This window comes from Ailuropoda melanoleuca, chromosome X (genome assembly GCF_002007445.2).
Source record: "Ailuropoda melanoleuca isolate Jingjing chromosome X, ASM200744v2, whole genome shotgun sequence".
In the NCBI taxonomy this organism is placed as follows: domain Eukaryota; kingdom Metazoa; phylum Chordata; class Mammalia; order Carnivora; family Ursidae; genus Ailuropoda; species Ailuropoda melanoleuca.
In genome coordinates this window covers 26,636,091-26,656,659 of record NC_048238.1, presented here as the reverse complement: position 1 = coordinate 26,656,659, position 20,569 = coordinate 26,636,091, and the positions used below count along the sequence as shown (strand labels likewise).

At 42.4% G+C, this 20,569-nt stretch overlaps 1 protein-coding gene and 1 pseudogene across 9 annotated transcripts in view; one reads left to right on the top strand and one right to left on the bottom strand.

Annotated features, from left to right (window-relative positions):
• DMD (dystrophin) overlaps positions 1-20,569 on the top strand; it is a 2,070,581-nt gene that overhangs the window by 1,844,124 nt on the left and 205,888 nt on the right. The window lies entirely within an intron of this gene.
• Positions 18,886-19,973, bottom strand: LOC109489362 (annotated as a pseudogene).

Genomic DNA, 20,569 nt, shown 5'->3' with positions numbered 1-20,569 from the left:
TAATAGTGTGATTTTTAAAAAATATATAAATTTATATATAATGTATTATATTTATACACAACTTTGAACCACACTGTTAGCATTTATACATGTATTAGAATATATAGTAGGAAGGTACAGTGTCCATGTCTTCATATGTCAATGATCAAGAAAGTACTATAGTATTTATTGGCATAGTAGTCTGAAAATTGTCCATTTAAAATTATCTTCAAGAATTTAAAACCTTTTTTTAAAAAAAGAGCAGAGCCTGAGATCTTTTTTGTGTCAATTTGCTCAGTTCTCTGAGCTTCTAGTTTAAATTTTACTTCACGAAGGGCAACTATATATTTGAATGAAGGTAGAAATCCTTCTGTAGGAGTGAGAAGAATTAAGGTTGTCTTAATGTGTTACCAATTCTACAAAATCTTACCATTTGCAACCACATGGATGGAGCTAGAAAGTGTTATGCTAAGTGAAATAAGTCAGTCAGGGAAAGACAAATACCATACCATTTAAGAAACAGAACAGATGAGCAAAGGCAAAAAAAGAGAGAGAAGCAACCAAGGAACAGACTGTTAACTCTAGAGAACACACTAATTGTTGTCAGAGGGGAGGTGGGTGGGGGGATGGGTGAAATAGGTGATGGGGATGAAGGAGGGCGCTTGTGATGAGCACTGGGTGATGGATGGAGGTGCTGGATCAGTATATTGCACACCTGAAACTAATGTAACACTGTGTGTTAACTAACCAGAATTTAAATAAAAACTTAAAATATTTTACCAGTTCTAGAATTCCCCAGAGTAGCATTTTCCAAGCCGTATTCCTCAGAACATTAATGTTCTGTATGATGTTAATAACTTCCTTGAAAAAATAGTTTTGGGGTCAGTAAGATTGGAAAAACAGTAGCTTATAAAGGTAAGAAAATTTCTTTTTTTGTTGGAATTGTTGCAGCCTTTACTATACATGGAAACGCTGAGAAGAGGATTGTCAGTAGCTCTTCTCTGTATTTATGTGACTAGAAAAGTCTTTTTCAGGCATACCAATTAATTTCTCACTAAACGTGCCATGGAACTTAGTACAGGGATCTTTGCCCTAAAGTGGTATTTGCCAAATGGTTTAATGATGAGAACTTTCTGCTGACGGTGGTAAGAACACGATCCAATTAAAAAGAAAATGAGTTATTTATAAGGCAAAAGGGTCAACTTTTTCTTTCCTGAGGTTTCTGGTTCCCACCCCCACCCCAGGAGTCCCCTCTGCTGTGGAATTTCCTAACTGGAGAGAGGCTAAGGGAGTATCTATAGGAGTTGTTTTCAAAGTACTCATTAGTGAATACTGAAATCAGTTTAATGACTTGCAACCAACAATTTTTTAATGGGATGGAAGAGATGAGAAAATATCAGAGTACATTGCACAAGCAAGGTTAAGTATTGTTTTGACACTTTGGTTTCAGCTGGGGGTGGGGGGATGTGCATGCACACACATGCATATGGGTATGCTACAACAGGAAGTAAAATACTTTCCTTCTGTGGATTGCTGTCCAAAACAGTTTGAAAGACACTGAATTACGCCACCCCAACTCTTATTTTTACAGAAGACAGAACATGTGCAGAAAGATAAAATGACATCACCAAGGTCACAGAGGTGGTTATAATAGATGCAGGTCTGGAACCCAGTTCCTGAACTCAAGCCACATCTCACACTGCCTTACCCATTGACAACAAACATTGAAGCCGGCAATTGTCTAGTTCATCTGATATTGCTACAGATTTCTCTCTTCTGTATTTCCTGGTCTGGGCCGTACTAAGTTGATTTACAGAGCCTGAATTTTTCTCTGGATGCTTCTGGGCCAAGTGTTATCTCACTTGGAATATTGGTTAAGACTATAGCTTTGGTACTAGGCTGACAGGGTTCAAGTACTGGTCAGATACTCCATCTCTTTATCCTCATCTATAAAATGGGGATAATAGTAATATTTCATCAAATGTAAGACATATTCCCTCACTACAATTATGAAAGCCCTGAAATCAGAATGTACCTAATGTCCAGTGGAATTTTTAATTCAATGAAATATGATAATATTACCTCACAGGGTTATCACGAAGATCAAATAGTTGATGGATGGATGGATGGATGGATGGATGGATGGATAGATAGATAGAGATGTATATACACACTGTGTGTATATTTTATGTAATATATATAGAACAGGGGCACTTGGGTGGCTCAGTTGGTTAATCTTGACCTCAGCTCAGGCCTTGATCTGAGGGTCTTGAGTTCCAGCCCCGCACTGAGCTCCATGCTGGGTATTGAAGCCTACTTAAAATTAATAAAACATATAGAACAGGACCTGGCACATAGTAATATATAAGTGGTTGCTATTAGCATTAGTGTCGTTATCGTTATCAACCTGACAGTGTAAGTTCATATCTGCTTATTGGAGTCAAACTGGACGTGAAAGTATCATTCGTTCTTTTGTCTTTAATTGTATGTAACTAGTTCCTCTCCTTCCCAAAGATGTTTTTCATGGATTTAATCTGCAAGGGCAGTGTTTTTCATATTATACGAGCTCAATTGTTAATTGTGCAACAAATGAATGGATGAATAACCAATGAGTAGACCCTAATCTCTGCAAGGACAGGATGGCTTTATATTCTCTAGCACCTAACATGGTATCTGTACCGGGTAGATGTTCAATAAAATCATTTACAGAGTGAATTATGTTTTATGTCCCAAAGAAGAAGAAGTAAATTTCCTCCTGACGTTGCTAACACACAGTGGCATGAGTTTTAGCATAGCGACTATCATATAGTAGACGCTCAATAAATAATGTGACCTTTCATGTTGCCTCTGAGCAAGGACTAATAGCATTCAAAACTTGACATGGTCCTTTTCATAAATGTCTCCTGTGCCGTGTAATATATTAAGGAAAAAAGCGGACTTCACAATTACAGTATGATCACAACTCTATTAGAAAATAAAATAAAAACAACAGAAGGGGACACGTAAAGACAAGACTGAAAAACATCAGAATGCAAAGAGCTATTGTGGGTTTTTTTTTTTTTACTTTTGCAGCTTTTTATAATAAGCATGTATTACTTTGATAATGGAAAAAAACAATAATAGTAAAGATTTTTATTCTCCAGCTATTAACCCACTGACCTCTTGCAATCTTACCCTCTGTTGATGGCTATGGAACTCCATAGGACAAATTTCCTTTTAACTGTTTGTTCTGAATTTAAAAGCTATGAGTTTCATTGAGTGATCTTCTTGTTCTCAGATTATGAGATATTGTAAAAAGAAAGAATTGATCACTTATTTCTTGCAGACTTTATCATCTTAAGTGCCCTAATCCAATTCCTGGTTAACTCTTTGTCTCATTAAAGCAGTCTAAGCCTTTACAGTTTCCCATTGCTACATCAGACTATAAAGTTTGTTTCTATCTTGAAAGTTACCAAACCTTCATCCCTATACCCCACCCCCCACTGCCTCCTCCCACTCACACACTTAATAAAGAAGATGGGGGAAAAAAACTTTAAGCACATTTAATAATTGCTGACATTTCACTTAACAGTGCTCCAATCTATGCTACCATTGTCCTCAGGGGATGGATGAATTTGAAATACGAGTGGGCCAATAATTTAAAGCTTCAGATCGGCTTAAGGAAGCTGTCGTGATAAGTCAGGAAGAAGCTTGCAGCTACAATGTGAGATGATTTTCAGCCTAAAGCTTCCTTATCAGGGAAAAATCTTGAGGCCAAATAATTTGGGCCAACTTCTTCAGCAGTCACGCGCTGTTGCAAGTGTTGGGAATTTGGGATAGATGCCTTGTAACTTATCAGTGATGCTGGTACCAGCTCCATTAAGTTCAAAGGTAGCCTTTCAGATGCCCACCAAAAGCAGTCACAGTGATAATAATTAAACTGTTTTCTCAAAACCAATTTCTATGGCCCTTTCTTCTTGAGCTGAAATTTATATTCTCCACAAAGACCTAGATTTATTTGCTTTGGAGTAACCTTAGTTACAAAATTTTGCATCTTCAGCCCTACGTATCCATTTATTTGGACACACGAGGAAGCTTTGGAAAGTTCTCAGTTTCTGCTGTGGGAATTTGTGTACTGGAGCTGGCTTGTCCTGGCTTGAAAGAGCCAGTTGTTAAATATACAGCAATTGTGAGCTGTTTGTTAAACTGAATCTTCGGTAGCTTGAAATCAGCTGCAGTGGGACTACAGACCCCACCAAAACTGGCAAGCATGGCAAATTAAGCTTCGTTTTTCTTTTTTTGCATAGCTGGTTTACCAGAACGCCACCAAATCAACGTTATTCCTATTAGCCAAAGTTGTAGAGGCAAAGCTCAGGATCCAAATATCTATCTGCCTTAAGTTAGGATGACCACTGGTCCTGGTGTGCCTGGGATGTTCTTGGTTCGAGCACTGAGATTCCTGCCTCTCAGGAAATCTCAGTGCTGAGTGTACCAGGATGGTCGGTCACCCCAGCCTTCAGTAATGTTTCATGGAAACAGATTCTTGTAGGAGTAATTTGCCTAGACAGGAGCTCTTGGGTGAAGGGAGGGAGGGAGGGAGGGAGGATGCAGTGGGGGTTTTGCTGGTGATGGAGTCAAGCTAAGCAAGGAAGTAGAGATGAACTTTGACTCGACCCCCCCCAGGGCACTCTGGAACACACATTGATCCACAGAGTCGGCCCCATTTTGAAGGAAGGGAGCTGGGTTTTTGTTCCCCCATGTCAGTCAGGTATTGACTATGGATTTCTGGGGAGCGGGGGACAACAGTTTCCATTTCACGGAGGAAGGTTCTCTGGAACCAGAGGCAATGGGCCCATAGCAATCAATACTCGTAGCAGCTGGGGATGGGTGTCTCCACGGGGAAGGGTGTTCTGAGGGGGACGCCAGCAGCATTAACCTCTCCCAGACTGGATGAAACTACTGTGCCCCCCATGCGTAATCTGACTGTAGAGCGCAGCAGTGACCTTACGCTCGATCACAACCACCACTCGGCCACATACCTGAATGGAGATTAGTCTGGTGGCATGGCAGAGACTAAGCAAATGCTTATTTCTTTCTTGTTTTCCTCATCGTGATAGATTTCTCTGGCTCTCCTGGGGACCTAGGACACTGCGAGCAGCACCACGGTGCTGAACCAGTGTCATGATACATGGGCACTATTTTAGTGGAATGCTGGCTCTGAAAGGTATATTTTTACACTCTCCAGAAAATGAAGGCATTTGTGAGTTTGGCCTAGGGTAACATTTTGTCATCCGTCCCAAAATATAAAGCTTTGCACAACAGAAATGGTGGAATCACATCCCTGTGGGCAAAAATCTTTACTCTCATTTTTCCATTTGGATGTTTTCCATTTTCAGAACACAATCAGTTTGGGGTTACAAAATACTTTTTGGTGAGAACTTTGAGGTGAGGACAAAGGCATTTTGTTCTTCTGTAGACTGAGATAAACTGTTGCTGGTTTAAAAACCATTCTCTTGGGGCGCCTGGGTGGCTCAGTCGGTTGAGCATCTGCCTTCGACTCAGGTCACGATCCCGGGGTCCTGGTATCCATCCCTGCCTTGGGCTCCCTGCTCAGCGGGGAGTGTGCTTCTCCCTCTCCCTCTGCCCCTTACCCAGCTCATGCGCTCTCTCTCTTTCTCTCTGTCTCAAATAAATGAATGGAATCCTTAAAAAATAAAAATAAAATAAAATAAAATAAAAACTATTCTCTTGAGGGACGCCTGGGTGGCTCAGTCAGATAAGCATCTGACCCTTGATTTCAGCTCAGGTCATGATCTCAGGGTCATGAGATCAAGCACTGGGTCAGGCTCCATGCTGGGCATGGAACCTACTTAAGATTCTCTCCCTCTCCCTCTATCGCTCCCCCGTCCCTCTCTAGAAAAAAAAAAATTCTCTTGAATTTTTAAATATGCTTTCAGATATCAGGAGTAGTAGTCACCTTGATTTCAGCCTACTGCAAATGAGCTTTGGCTCCTCCAAGCTGTAAGGAGCAGGGAGAGGCTTAGGTGATGAGGGGGACGCCCGGAAACATAAGGAAGGACGGGGAATGGCAGTCACCGTGGAGAGCGTTTGCTTCTCTCTTGATGTGCTTTGCTGCTGTAGTCAGACTCCCACTGTATCATGGCTTTTGTCTCTTCTCTACCTTGTCCTTACAGTTTTGACTGCCTTGTGACTTCTGCTTTCTTCATTAGCCCTCTAACTTTTTCGTAACTTCCCTACCTTTCTACCATCTAAGTTTCTCTTTCTGTTACAATCAAACTCTGCAAGAAATTGATTGATTGGGTCAGTTATTTACGATGTCTTTATATTGAAACCAGGCTTTCTTGACCCGGGTGCTCTAGACAGTTCTTTGTCGGGGAGACTGTGCTGTGCACTGCAGCGTGTTTGGCAGCCCTGGCCACCTCCCACTCCATGCCGGTAGCACCCGCCCTCTCAGCTGTGACTACCGGAAATGTCCCCAGATGCTGCCAATGTCCTTTGGAAGGCAAAATTATCCCTGGTTGAGAACCACTCCTGTATGCCTGACTCCTGGACTATGTGTAGCCATGGCAGTTGGGTCACATGAAACACTAGGTAGAATGGCCTACATGCGAGGAGTCATTTGAGCCTACTTTACTACAATTCCCAGGTCCCATGCAATGAAGAGGAGTGTCCTCCGCAGACAACCTTCAGCTGTCTGTCCCTGGGGGAGTTGCTTCAGCTGCCTTCCCCAAGGTCACACCCCTTCCGAGGGTAGCTCCTGATGGTTGCAGGAGGTTAAAGACCTGGCCATTTTGGCCTAACACAGAGAATTCTAACATTCTACTTCAGAAGCTCCAATGGGGTCCGCTGAGATTGTCACTGGGCCTGCGTCCTAGCTTGACTTTTCTCGGTCACCACTCCTGCTTCCTTGTTCTCCCTTCCACAGGTGTTGATCACAAGGGTGCACCTTACTAAATACCCTGCTCTCTAAACATTGTCTCAGAGGCTGTTACCTAGGGAACCCCATCTGTGAGGGGACAATGTAACTGACAGGCATTTCAAAGCATCTAAGGAAAAGGTATTGTAATAGGCTCATTCTGGTCACTGAGTGATTTGATTTACTCTTGCTTTTGTGATGAAGTTGATGATTTTGCCCAGTGTATATAGTGATGATCATTATTTAAGATGTCTGACCTTGTGACCTCCATTAACGGGTAAGGACTTTGAGGACAGCATAAGATTACGTCAGCCTCTTGCCTTATACCTTAAGTCCAGCAGCACACATACCAATGACAGACAAGAGTTAGAATGAAGGATAGTCGATAAAACAGATCATAAAAGGAAATGGGTTGGAGTGTGAGCACCAAAAGGGTAAAGGGCATGCATTCCTTTTTTTTTTTTTTTAATGTCATGCATCCAACATCTTGCAGATAAGTACAGGATATACCTTGATTGAATGAATACTGGGCACGCTGAAGACTTTTCCCTCTTTAATACAACAGAAAGACCTGAGTCTAGTGCCTAGTCTAATGTCCTGAAAAAATTATGAGCTTCACTTTATTTTCGGCCAGCTAAGAATTGATTCATTCTGTCATTCAACTAGTCCATTCATTGACCAGTATAGGTCAAACTCTGTTCTAGGTACTGGGTAAAACCGCAGCAAATGAAAGAAAAATCCTCTCTCATAGAGCTTAAATTTTAAATAGAAGAAGGCAGTCAGGCCATGATAAGTTTGACAGAGAAGAATAAAGCAGGCTAGAGGCAATAGGAGAAGGGAACTTTTTTTTTTTAGGTTTCGCATTTCTTCTTTTTATTNTCAGGCCATGATAAGTTTGACAGAGAAGAATAAAGCAGGCTAGAGGCAATAGGAGAAGGGAACTTTTTTTTTAGGTTTCGCATTTCTTCTTTTTATTTTATTTTATTATGTTATGTTAGTCACCATACAGTACATCCTTAGTTTTTGATGTAGTGTTCCATGATTCATTGTTTGCGTATAACACCCATTGCTCCATGCAATACGTGCCCTCCTTAATACCCATCACCGGGCTACCCCATCCACCTACCCCCCTCCCCTCTAAATGCCTCAGTTTGTTTTCCAGAGTCCATAGTCTTTCATGATTCATATCCCCCTCAGATTCCCCCCCTTCATTTTTCCCTTCCTTCTCCAAATGGGGGTGGCATTTGAGTAGAGAAGTGAGGGGGGAAAGCCAGGCAGATACAGAGGGTTCCAAGTAGAGGAAACAGTAAATGTGAAGACCCCGAGATAAGAGCAAGCTTAGTGGGGTTTGAGAAACAATGAGTTTTTCAGTAGGACTGAGGCTGAGGAAGCAAGATGGTGAAGGATAAGGAGGTCAGTGAGCGACCAAGGGCCAGGCCAAGTCAGGTCTTGTCAACTATGGTTAAAAACCTTTGAAATTTCTTCTTAAGAAGGGAATACTTAGGTGGGTTCTGAGCTAAGAAGTGACGTGATCTGACTTACTATGCCTGTAGCATTCCTTCCTATATTTATTAACAAACCCTGGGCACTTGAAATAGGAAGATGCGAGAGACTGAATCCTGGCTTTGGGAAACTCAAATTCTAAGCAAGAGAAAAAGACCTATTAAAATAAAAAACTTGACCTATAGTTGTGGTGAATAGGAATGATAAGACTAGAGTGGAAGGAGGAATTAATTCTACAGGAAACAAAATGAAATGTTCTTTATAGACCAGTAACTGACGTTCCTAAGCCCAGTTTCTGTGGAAGGGTGCACTTCCCATACAGCACCAAGCAATTCTCACATACTGGCAGGTTCAACTCAGTTCTGACCCCATTGACTCATAGAGAGCATCAGATCCCACAGGTTAAGGGTACAGCCCTACAAGACTGCCCCCCCGACCCTGCCCACTTCAGATGCCAGTCGCAAGCCCAGGTTTTACCAGGGCTTCTCACCAACCAGCTATAGGTGGGAGGTTTCCACAACCCCTCCTTGGACTTCAGACATAGTCACAAGTCCAGATTGTTTCCTGTACTTCTTTGGACCCACTGGCTATAAACCAGAAGTTCCCAGGACTTCCTCCTCAGGTTTGATTTATTTGCTAGAGCTGTTCCCAGAACTCAGAGAAACATTTTACTTCCAGGATCACAGGTTTATGATAAAGGGATAGAACTCAGGAACATCCAAATGACAGAGATGCACAGGGACAGGTATGCAGGAAGGGTGTGGGACTGCCGTGACCTCTCCAGGCATGGCACTCTCCCCACACCTCCATGTGCTCACCAACCCGGAAGCTCTCCAGACCCTGTCCTTTTGAGTTTTTATGGAGTCTTCATTCCATACTAATGATGGATTCAATCTTTGGCTATTGGATTCAACCTCCAGCCTCTCTCCTCTGCCCCCTCCCCAGGTCTGGCGGAGGGGTGGAGGCAGAAAGTTCTAACCCTCTAAAGATGGCTGTGTCTCTAGGGTGACCAGATTCCATCTTGGCCTTCCAAAAGTCACCTCATTAACATAACAGAAGCCACCTTTATCCCTCTCCACCCAGGAAATTCCAAGGGTCTTAGGAACTTTGAACCAGCAACTGCAGACAAAGACCAAGTATGTATCTCTTTTAAAATATATTGCAACTAGTATAAATGCACATTGTCTCTGAGGCTATGTGCAAATCCAAGGTAGAGAATATTTCATCTGAGAGGAGTCGAACAAAGAAGGTTTCTGATTGCTTGGCCCTTGATTTCTTTCACTTAGCAAGGTTCACAGGATGTATTCTGATATGATGAATATCCCCCTTTCCAATTTTACATGTAGCCTCCTTATAGCCCTTTTGTCCAGAAAAGGGATTTCTTATGTATGTATAATGAATATAAATATAGGTTTTAGAGAGTGCTAATGTTTTAATGAGCTAGAAATAGGCAGACGAGAGAGAATAATTGAAGGATTAGTCAACATGGGGACAATTTGACTTGGAAAGAGAAAATCTGAGCAGGAAATGTCTAGGAAAAAAATTAAAAAAGGAATGGAATGAGCTCATTTACGGTGTGAGTTAAGGACAGACGGATTTATTCTCAAAAGGTAAAAAGTGAGAGTTTGTGTTGTAGAACCTGATCTAGGCCAGCTATCAAGGGAAAGAGACTGGTTCAAAAGACTTGGTCCAGGGGGTCTGGAGCAGATGGGTCTATTAGAGGTTGCAAGGGGAGAGGGCAAGTTTTGAACCAAACCTTCAGTTATTCCTGGAGCCCAGCATAAAAGCTCACCAGAACCCTTGCTATCTTAGGGCAAAATAAAGGACAACAAGGCTTAATTCTTAAACAAGATCAGACCATTCCTCTCCCGTGAACCAGCCACACTAATTTAAATAGGAAAAAAAAAGATAGTAAGTTTGGTCATGTGAAATTTAAAAATCAAAACTAAAAATAGAAATTAAAACGAAAATGTCTTGTTCTAAGTCTTTCTAAAAATACTTAGCTGTTTGTTTTGAATTCCTAAGCAATGCTCATATAAAATGGTCAAACTCCCCTGGCTCTCATAGTTGACACCAGCATCAGAATGCCAAAAGGAAGATTTGTCTCCTCTCAACTTTTACTACTCTGAGAACTACGAAACATTTTTTGAAGAGACAGAAAATGGCGGCAAAAGGAGAAAGAGGGATTATTTACTGGCGTTGTTGCCTATGCCTGTGCTTTAGTGGGTACCAGTCACTTTAACTCTAGAACCGCAGAGTCTCATTTGCCTGGTTGCCCTAGCATTCTTCACCCTGGCAGTAAGTTAGTTAATGGAACAGATATCCCGATGACTCACCACATGAATGATGATGATGATGGTAGTAGGGGTAGGAATAGGGATACAAAAAATATGGAGCACTTTGTGCTCTTAACACTGAGGAAGCATTTTCCATGGATTAGCCTGTGTCATTTTCACGGGAACCCTGTAAAATAAGGAGTATGACCATCTCTCTTTCACAGAGCAGAAAACAGACTAAAGAAGTTTAATGACACATTCAAGTTTATACTTGTAATCAATACAGTTGATCTGCTTCAGAGAAGGGGTTCCGGGAACCAGTGCACGGCAACCCACAAGTCTCAGCTACAGAGACCAAAGTGGGTAATCCCCATTGATCTTTGGATGACAGTAGAGAACATGGCTAGTAACAAATCAGGGAGACTTCTGCTTGGGAGTATTTTTCTATTCTTTCACCTCTTTGGTGTTCTTTGACCCCTCTCTCTCTGCCCACCCTCCTCTTCCTCACTCTCCCTCTCTCCCTCCCTCCCTCCCATATGAGAATAGAAAGTCTCTGTTCTCATGTTCATAGGTCTACAGGTCAACTGTAGTTCAGATGATCTAGATAAAGTTTGACTGGGCAGCTCTTCTGCAGGCTATCGGTTGGAGGTTGGCTGGGTTTGGCTCCAGGCTGCTAGTTTCACTCAGGTTGTTTCTAAATATGTTGGGTTTCGAGGCCCAGGCTGAAGGGTCAGAGGGCACACTGGACATGTGCTTCTGGCGGATCACCAGAGCACAAGAGTACAAGACTCTCTTCGTATCACGTCTGCTAAAGCCCCATTGGCCAAAGCAAGTCACATGGCCAAGCCCAAGGTCATGGGGCTGGGAATCATACTGCTCACCAGGAGGCTATGGCTCAAGTATCAGTGTTTTGTTGTTTCGCAGGGGAGGAAAGTATTGGTATCAAAATTTAATCTCTCCCACCTTCTTTTTGCTTCAATTTCTGTCCTATCCTTAGCTCTTTCTCACTCTTGCTTTCTAAATGGATGTGCATCCCACCTACAGTCATTTGGTTTTTAATATCGGACTTGCTCCCTACTGACTTAGGTTTCAAATTTTACATTCCTTGACATTTCCCTCATGCCTAATACAATACCATTCACACAGAGAGCGTTCAGCAAATGGTGTTGACTACCTGCCGTCTTTTAAAAGCACATCTGGAGAGACACTAAGGGCACCTGGCAATATTGCACTGACTTGTTAGTAACCCGGCTTAACCCAGATGGCCTAAAGACTGTAGCCACCTTTACCCGGAGGAAAGTTCTGTGGTAATACAGTCAGCCAGTTCTGTTCAGAATTAGTCAGACATTCCATGAGCATAACTCAGTCACAGCTCTATTTATATAGACACCTGTCCTCCTATAGCTGGCTTTGGGAGGTGTATTTCTTTCTGACTGTCCCAAGAATGACAACGGGGTTCTTAGGGTTTTGTATAAGTCAATTGGAAGGAGCTTTTCTTTCGTGAGTAATGCTTCCAAATATTGGTTATGAGATTTTGCGGGACTGTGCAGCCAGCAGCACTTGGAAATGCTTATATCTCTGCAACTCAGTCACCTTGGCAAGTAGTTTAGTATGAACTCTTGACTTCCCAGATCAAATGGAAGCCTGATACGCTGAATGCCTTGGCAGTCTACTGACAAATCCCATGGTGTGGTGTTCTGTTCACCATGTGTGATGGTCCCAGAGCTCGGTGTTCTCCGTCTGACAGCTCATATAATATTTACAGGTTGTTATTCGTGAGGAATTTTAGTTAGCCATAAAGATTTTCACAGCTATGGCAGACATTAGAGGTCTCATTCATCACTCTTGTGACCTTCCCCTCTGGAATGCAGCCCATCTGTCTCTGCTGGTGAAATCTTTATGGAAAATCTGCCCATCTTTGAAAGTTTAGTAAGTGATCTTAAAGTTTTCATTGAATCTTTACTTTTGATATATGATACAGACATATAAAGCACTATTCTTATTTTAATTTAATGTTTTAAAAGTGTTCCGTTTAACTCGGCCTTTCAGCTAAATGACAGAAAACTTACTCTTGCTACCGGAACTAGATGTATCCCCTCACAAGGAAATAGAAATCACACAGAAAGCCATCACAATGGGGGAAAGTGAGAGCTACATACACATACATTCAGCATTGATAACTACTGGAAAACTTAAGCACTGTACTATAATTTTGAGTGTGACCTTAGGAACTTAGAAATAAGTTTTTTTGTATAATTGAATATTTTAGAGAAGACGCTAAGCGAGTTCCATAAATAAATGAATTGAGTGGGCTGATTTAGAGAACAGCAGAGAGGGATGACCGGTGTGCGGATGTTCCCCCTGTCCCTGTACGTTCTCCTCCTTTCATACACAACTTCTCAGATGCTTGCTTAGGACCTAGTCCTGCTACTTCCTTCTATCCACTGGCTGTTTCAACTTCTGTGTCTGGTTCGGCCTTCACTGCTCTTGTGCAATTGCCCTCTTGAGATCACCAATGATCTTGTGACCAAATAGATCTTCCTCTTTTATACCCTTAGCACACCGGAACCCGTTGGTACTCATAATGTCTCACCACCTGACTATCTTTCTCATGTTTTACCCTACTTCATTCTAGTTTCTGTATCGTTTTTCTTTGGAGGGTTTTTGTTTTGTTTTGTTTTGTTTTGTTTTGTTTTTTTACTGGTACCCCCATTACGGGCCACTTCCCAGGGTACACTTTTCTTTTAACAGCCTCCTTTCCTGCAAGAGTCCAGCTATGTTTATAGTTTCAGCTACCATTTAGTACTTACGGTCTTGCCCTTTCGCCTGAGTTTCAGTGAAAAGACCCACCTTCCAAATATTTTAACCTAAATATGAAATTTATCTGAAATTCACTTTCCAGCTTATTTTTTCTGCCAGTCAAACTCCCAGTTGCCTAGTAACTAAATCTTAGATGTACAGAGTCATGTGTGACTTCTCACTCTGAGTGGACACCAAATTCACTTAGGAACTACCTGCTGAACTCCACCCTCTTACCTCCAATCCATTGTACATGGTTACACAAGAACAGTGTTCTTACCTTTACAACATTGCATTCTAACATTTACAATCCCCCAGTTGTAAAACAGTCTCTGGCCCTCTCTTTCCCATTGCTTCAAATATGGACTGGTCATTTCATCATTCATGCTGATGAGTATTGGACAAACGGTCTACCTGAGAATGAAGAACCTGTTGAGCAGATGCCATTGGTCTAGGCAGAGATAGAGAACAATGCGCCGTAAGCCCAAGCAGTTAGTGTTCAAAGGTATTTTTCTCTGCTGCANCAACATTGCATTCTAACATTTACAATCCCCCAGTTGTAAAACAGTCTCTGGCCCTCTCTTTCCCATTGCTTCAAATATGGACTGGTCATTTCATCATTCATGCTGATGAGTATTGGACAAACGGTCTACCTGAGAATGAAGAACCTGTTGAGCAGATGCCATTGGTCTAGGCAGAGATAGAGAACAATGCGCCGTAAGCCCAAGCAGTTAGTGTTCAAAGGTATTTCTCTCTGCTGCACTTTATCCTGTATGTGGCACATTATTAGTAGTTAGGAATGGATGCAAGGGTTGAAGACAATTGCTGCTTAGTTGAGGCAGAGACTGATTCTAGAATCACCAACATTCAGATAACATCCCATAGGTATGTGATTACAAACATTATTTGTGTGGTGATTAACATTTTGCAAAGCAATTTCATATCCATTTTCCCATTTTATCCTGAAGGCCTTTCAGCAAGGGAGATATCATTATTCCTATTTTTCATATAAAATAAATAAGTCTCAGGAAGAAAACAAGACTTGCTTAAGATCAGGGAGTAACGGTGGAGTTGGAACTCAAATCGATTTCTTCTGAATCTATGTTCTAGACACTTTCTACTTGATCCGCATAACTCTCAAGATGCTGGGTTGGGCTTTGAGACAGAAAGCTGATGTGCTGAGCACCTCTCTGAACTTGGAAAGTTTACAATCTGTCATGGAAAGAAGGGATATGAGAAGCATGTTCTCAAATAATCTGTATCAGGCAGTATATCTAATGTGCCTTAAGAATTATACCAACTAAATGCCATTGACCAGCAGAAAATTGATTTTTCCCTTTCTTCCTGGATCAATAAAGAAAGACTCCTGCTGGCAGGAGCGTAATTTGTATAAAATGCCTTTAAAGTGTTCATAGCCTTCAATGAAATAAATATATTTCTAGGAATTTTGCTTAAGAAAATTGGCAAAACTGTGTGCAAAGATTTATCTACAGAGAGGTTCATTGCAGCCTGACTTACAACAGTGAAAAACTGGAAACAATCTCAATTTTCCCGAAGAAGGTGTTTCTTCAATAAATCATGGTACAGCCATTAATGGAATGCTCTTCAGCCATTGAAAATGTGAGTGGCCATAGATGGTCTGGGTGGGTGGGAGTGATTCAGTCAGCAGCAGGTTTGACCTCATGTAACAGAAAACTCAAAGTGACAGTGGCTTGCACGAAGTAGAGGTGTATACGGTTCTCCCACAGCCATTCAGATACATAGCAATGGTGACTGCGTAACCATCAGGGACTCAGATTTCTTACATGCTTCCTTTCAGTCATTCTTAGGGCATATCTTCTGTAGCCTAAGTTGTCAGGGCCTTCCCCATAGATGCTCTGGAATTCACCATGCCCAGGCACACCAAACCTCAGTTTCCAGCTACATACACCTGTGACTTGGCCTTCAAGGCTTTCTCTGGCCGGAGAGTTAATGACCTTCCCCGCCCCTCTATACTCCAGGAGTAGCCCTCAAGCAATAGTAAATAAACCCTCCAGTTCCTTCACCCCCACAGGGGTGGTAGAGGGAGATAACTCTGAAGTGTCTTCTGTGCTTAAATCCTCACCTTGTTGGACCCCAGCTACCCAAAGCAGCACTGCATCCCTTATCAGCTTGGCTCCTTTCCTTGCCTTACTTCCAGCTCCTGTACCAGTGCTTCCTTGAATTACCGCTCAAACTAATTCAGCTCACGTCCTTGTCTTCATATTTGCTTCTGGGGGATTACAGCCAAGATGGCTTCCATTCTCCTGGTTACTACAACTCTGGCCATTATCCTCTCCTTTCCTCTTTCTCTTCTCTCTCTCCCTCTCACCCCCTCTCTCCTCCTTTCCCTTTCCTTCTCCAACTTCCTCCTTCCTCCTCCCCCACTCTATTCCAGCAACGGCTCTCTGTCCTTGTCCCTCAGACCCAGGGATGCTTATAGTTCCTTGTTCTTAATGTTATCCCTAGTGATTTCCCTACACCCTGCACAGTCCTCTCTGACCAACCCTTTAACTAAATTCTACTCAACTTAGCTGATAAGAATGTGCCATCTGTTTCTGGCCGGGACTCTGACTGGTATACTTCCTTTAGAATATATGTTCTTAAAAAACCTGATCTCATTTAAATAAGAAGGTCCTGAGGGCATGGGACATGTCAAGGCCTCTTTCCCTACTGCACACGCCACCCTACCCCACCCCTGCCTGCAAATACCTAGTGCGGAGCTGAGCACGTAACATATGTTCAGTAGAGAGCAGTTGGTGGATTTTAATCCTAGAATATTAGATGTGTTCACTGAAGAATATCCTCGAGACTAAAATGCAAAGTAGCAGGAACTGTGTCTTACTGGCTGCATTACTGCCAGTATTTGCCAAGCGCCTAGTGCATAGTAGGTGCTCTGTAAAAATGTATCCAATAATGAGTGAGGTGATGTTAGGTATTGAGGAACCAGGGTCTGTTTTCATCTTTCAGATGAAAATCGGTCTCAGCACTATGGAAATTAGTTTCTTTCAACTGATCAGATGATTGAATTTAGACAGCTAGAATAGGACCGATCGTGGAGATGACAGATGGTAGGGAGGTGGATTTTGACCAGAATAAAAGGAATCTCTTCCTTCCTTCTTTCCTTCCTTCCTTCCTTCCTTCCTTCCNCCTGAAGGCCTTTCAGCAAGGGAGATATCATTATTCCTATTTTTCATATAAAATAAATAAGTCTCAGGAAGAAAACAAGACTTGCTTAAGATCAGGGAGTAACGGTGGAGTTGGAACTCAAATCGATTTCTTCTGAATCTATGTTCTAGACACTTTCTACTTGATCCACATAACTCTCAAGATGCTGGGTTGGGCTTTGAGACAGAAAGCTGATGTGCTGAGCACCTCTCTGAACTTGGAAAGTTTACAATCTGTCATGGAAAGAAGGGATATGAGAAGCATGTTCTCAAATAATCTGTATCAGGCAGTATATCTAATGTGCCTTACGAATTATACCAACTAAATGCCATTGGCCAGCAGAAAATTGATTTTTCCCTTTCTTCCTGGATCAATAAAGAAAGACTCCTGCTGGCAGGAGCGTAATTTGTATAAAATGCCTTTAAAGTGTTCATAGCCTTCAATGAAATAAATATATTTCTAGGAATTTTGCTTAAGAAAATTGGCAAAACTGTGTGCAAAGATTTATCTACAGAGAGGTTCATTGCAGCCTGACTTACAACAGTGAAAAACTGGAAACAATCTCAATTTTCCCGAAGAAGGTGTTTCTTCAATAAATCATGGTACAGCCATTAATGGAATGCTCTTCAGCCATTGAAAATGTGAGTGGCCATAGATGGTCTGGGTGGGTGGGAGTGATTCAGTCAGCAGCAGGTTTGACCTCATGTAACAGAAAACTCAAAGTGACAGTGGCTTGCACGAAGTAGAGGTGTATACGGTTCTCCCACAGCCATTCAGATACATAGCAATGGTGACTGCGTAACCATCAGGGACTCAGATTTCTTACATGCTTCCTTTCAGTCATTCTTAGGGCATATCTTCTGTAGCCTAAGTTGTCAGGGCCTTCCCCATAGATGCTCTGGAATTCACCATGCCCAGGCACACCAAACCTCAGTTTCCAGCTACATACACCTGTGACTTGGCCTTCAAGGCTTTCTCTGGCCGGAGAGTTAATGACCTTCCCCGCCCCTCTATACTCCAGGAGTAGCCCTCAAGCAATAGTAAATAAACCCTCCAGTTCCTTCACCCCCACAGGGGTGGTAGAGGGAGATAACTCTGAAGTGTCTTCTGTGCTTAAATCCTCACCTTGTTGGACCCCAGCTACCCAAAGCAGCACTGCATCCCTTATCAGCTTGGCTCCTTTCCTTGCCTTACTTCCAGCTCCTGTACCAGTGCTTCCTTGAATTACCGCTCAAACTAATTCAGCTCACGTCCTTGTCTTCATATTTGCTTCTGGGGGATTACAGCCAAGATGGCTTCCATTCTCCTGGTTACTACAACTCTGGCCATTATCCTCTCCTTTCCTCTTTCTCTTCTCTCTCTCCCTCTCACCCCCTCTCTCCTCCTTTCCCTTTCCTTCTCCAACTTCCTCCTTCCTCCTCCCCCACTCTATTCCAGCAACGGCTCTCTGTCCTTGTCCCTCAGACCCAGGGATGCTTATAGTTCCTTGTTCTTAATGTTATCCCTAGTGATTTCCCTACACCCTGCACAGTCCTCTCTGACCAACCCTTTAACTAAATTCTACTCAACTTAGCTGATAAGAATGTGCCATCTGTTTCTGGCCGGGACTCTGACTGGTATACTTCCTTTAGAATATATGTTCTTAAAAAACCTGATCTCATTTAAATAAGAAGGTCCTGAGGGCATGGGACATGTCAAGGCCTCTTTCCCTACTGCACACGCCACCCTACCCCACCCCTGCCTGCAAATACCTAGTGCGGAGCTGAGCACGTAACATATGTTCAGTAGAGAGCAGTTGGTGGATTTTAATCCTAGAATATTAGATGTGTTCACTGAAGAATATCCTCAAGACTAAAATGCAAAGTAGCAGGAACTGTGTCTTACTGGCTGCATTACTGCCAGTATTTGCCAAGCGCCTAGTGCATAGTAGGTGCTCTGTAAAAATGTATCCAATAATGAGTGAGGTGATGTTAGGTATTGAGGAACCAGGGTCTGTTTTCATCTTTCAGATGAAAATCGGTCTCAGCACTATGGAAATTAGTTTCTTTCAACTGATCAGATGATTGAATTTAGACAGCTAGAATAGGACCGATCGTGGAGATGACAGATGGTAGGGAGGTGGATTTTGACCAGAATAAAAGGAATCTCTTCCTTCCTTCCTTCCTTCCTTCCTTCCTTCCTTCCTTCCTTCCATCCATCCGTCCTTCCTTCCTTTATTGAGGCATTTTATTTGCACATATGTATTACATCCCTAGAAAAAGAATCCCAGGTTTTCCCTCCTGTGTGTTTTCATCTTGCTTCTTCATGGTCCATGATGCCAGCTGAGGTTGTCAGTACAATAAAACCAAACTGGTGGGGTGGGAATAGATTATTCTGGCATTTTACTACATCTTTGAGTTGTACATCAGATCTGGGGCTGATCACTCTACACTTGTTTCACCTGCCCCAGAGGTTCACAGCAATGTTCCCAGCTCTGTGATCATCAGTGATTTCAGATTCGCCAGTGTAACCATGCTGCATCACCACAGGGAGAAACTGGGCGATGACTCTGGAGCACAGCCTAGTAAGGACCTGGCATTTGCCTCTCTCTTCAGCATTGTTGGTGTTCTTGAGAGCATCTGCCAGGACATTCGTGCGCACCACTATGGCGACGCACAAAGGTGGCAGAAAGAGGACAGGAGGGCAAAAGGAAGCTCTTTCTAATCATCACTGGAGCTATGGGGAATACAAAAGAGGCCTTCCAGTATCAGTACAGGTGTTCCAACAGCCCCTGGGAAATCATTTGGTGGAAATCATGTAGAGGGTAAATTTAGATATCAGAGCATAAAGAACTTGGACTAGAAGACATTATATTCTTTTTCAAGATGAACTTGTTCACTCAGTTGTTTGGCAAATATTTATAGACTGCCTGTTATGTACCACACAAAATAAAATAAAGCCCGGAGACTAGACAGACTTGACTTGGTTACAATCCTGGATGTGCCCTTTGCTAGCTGCCATGACCTGAGCTGTTTGCCTGACCTGTTCTGAGCCTCACTTTCTCCACGTGTGATAACGGAATAGTGGGACCCCCTTGGGTGTTTGGGAGGATTACGTTCGGGAGCATACGGTGTGGAGCTCACAGACACAGAGCAGGTTTGTTTTCTCCATTTCCTGAATCATCTGACTTGAGTAATAAACCAAAATTAGGATCTAATACTTACTGACTTAGGACCTCAGACACACTATTCCATGTGATCTTAACTGTTTGATCATCTGCAAAATGAAAATGATAATGCCTCATGAGTCATGATGAGTGTCATACTTGAGGTCATGGTGCAGGAGCAGAAGAGGCTTTCCTTTCTCCCCTCACCACCCCTTCTAGATCAGGCGTTCTCAGTGGGAACAGTATTGCCCCCATAGGGACGAAAACTGGTTCCTGGGGGATGAAAAATCTTACTCTTCTTATGTGAAAAATAGATATACACAGTACATCAACAGATGTACAGTGTATCTGTGATACCAGATTTCACTGGGGACAAGGGGAGGAAGACCAGGAAAAACTATCTAAAAAGATACTTAGCAGGATGACTTCAGGGGGTTCAGGAAAAAAAGATGGAAAAACATTGCTCTAGAGTCGATTTCCTTGTTAGAATATACCCATAAACCCATTACTGGAATTGGCTGCCTTCCGAGAAGCCGAATGCCTGTGGCTGGTGATCCTCCCTTACACCTCTTCATTAACCCCATAAGTGAGGTTTCGATTTAGTCTCCAGTGAATGCCATATTATTTATTTTTATAACCTGCCCCCAGTTTTTTTTTTTTTTTGACTGAACTACATTATCAAACACCAAGTCCACCAAATAGAAGAAAAGTAGAAATATGAATGAATGTACTTGGGTCTGAATTCCAGAGAGTGTTCTTTTGGCA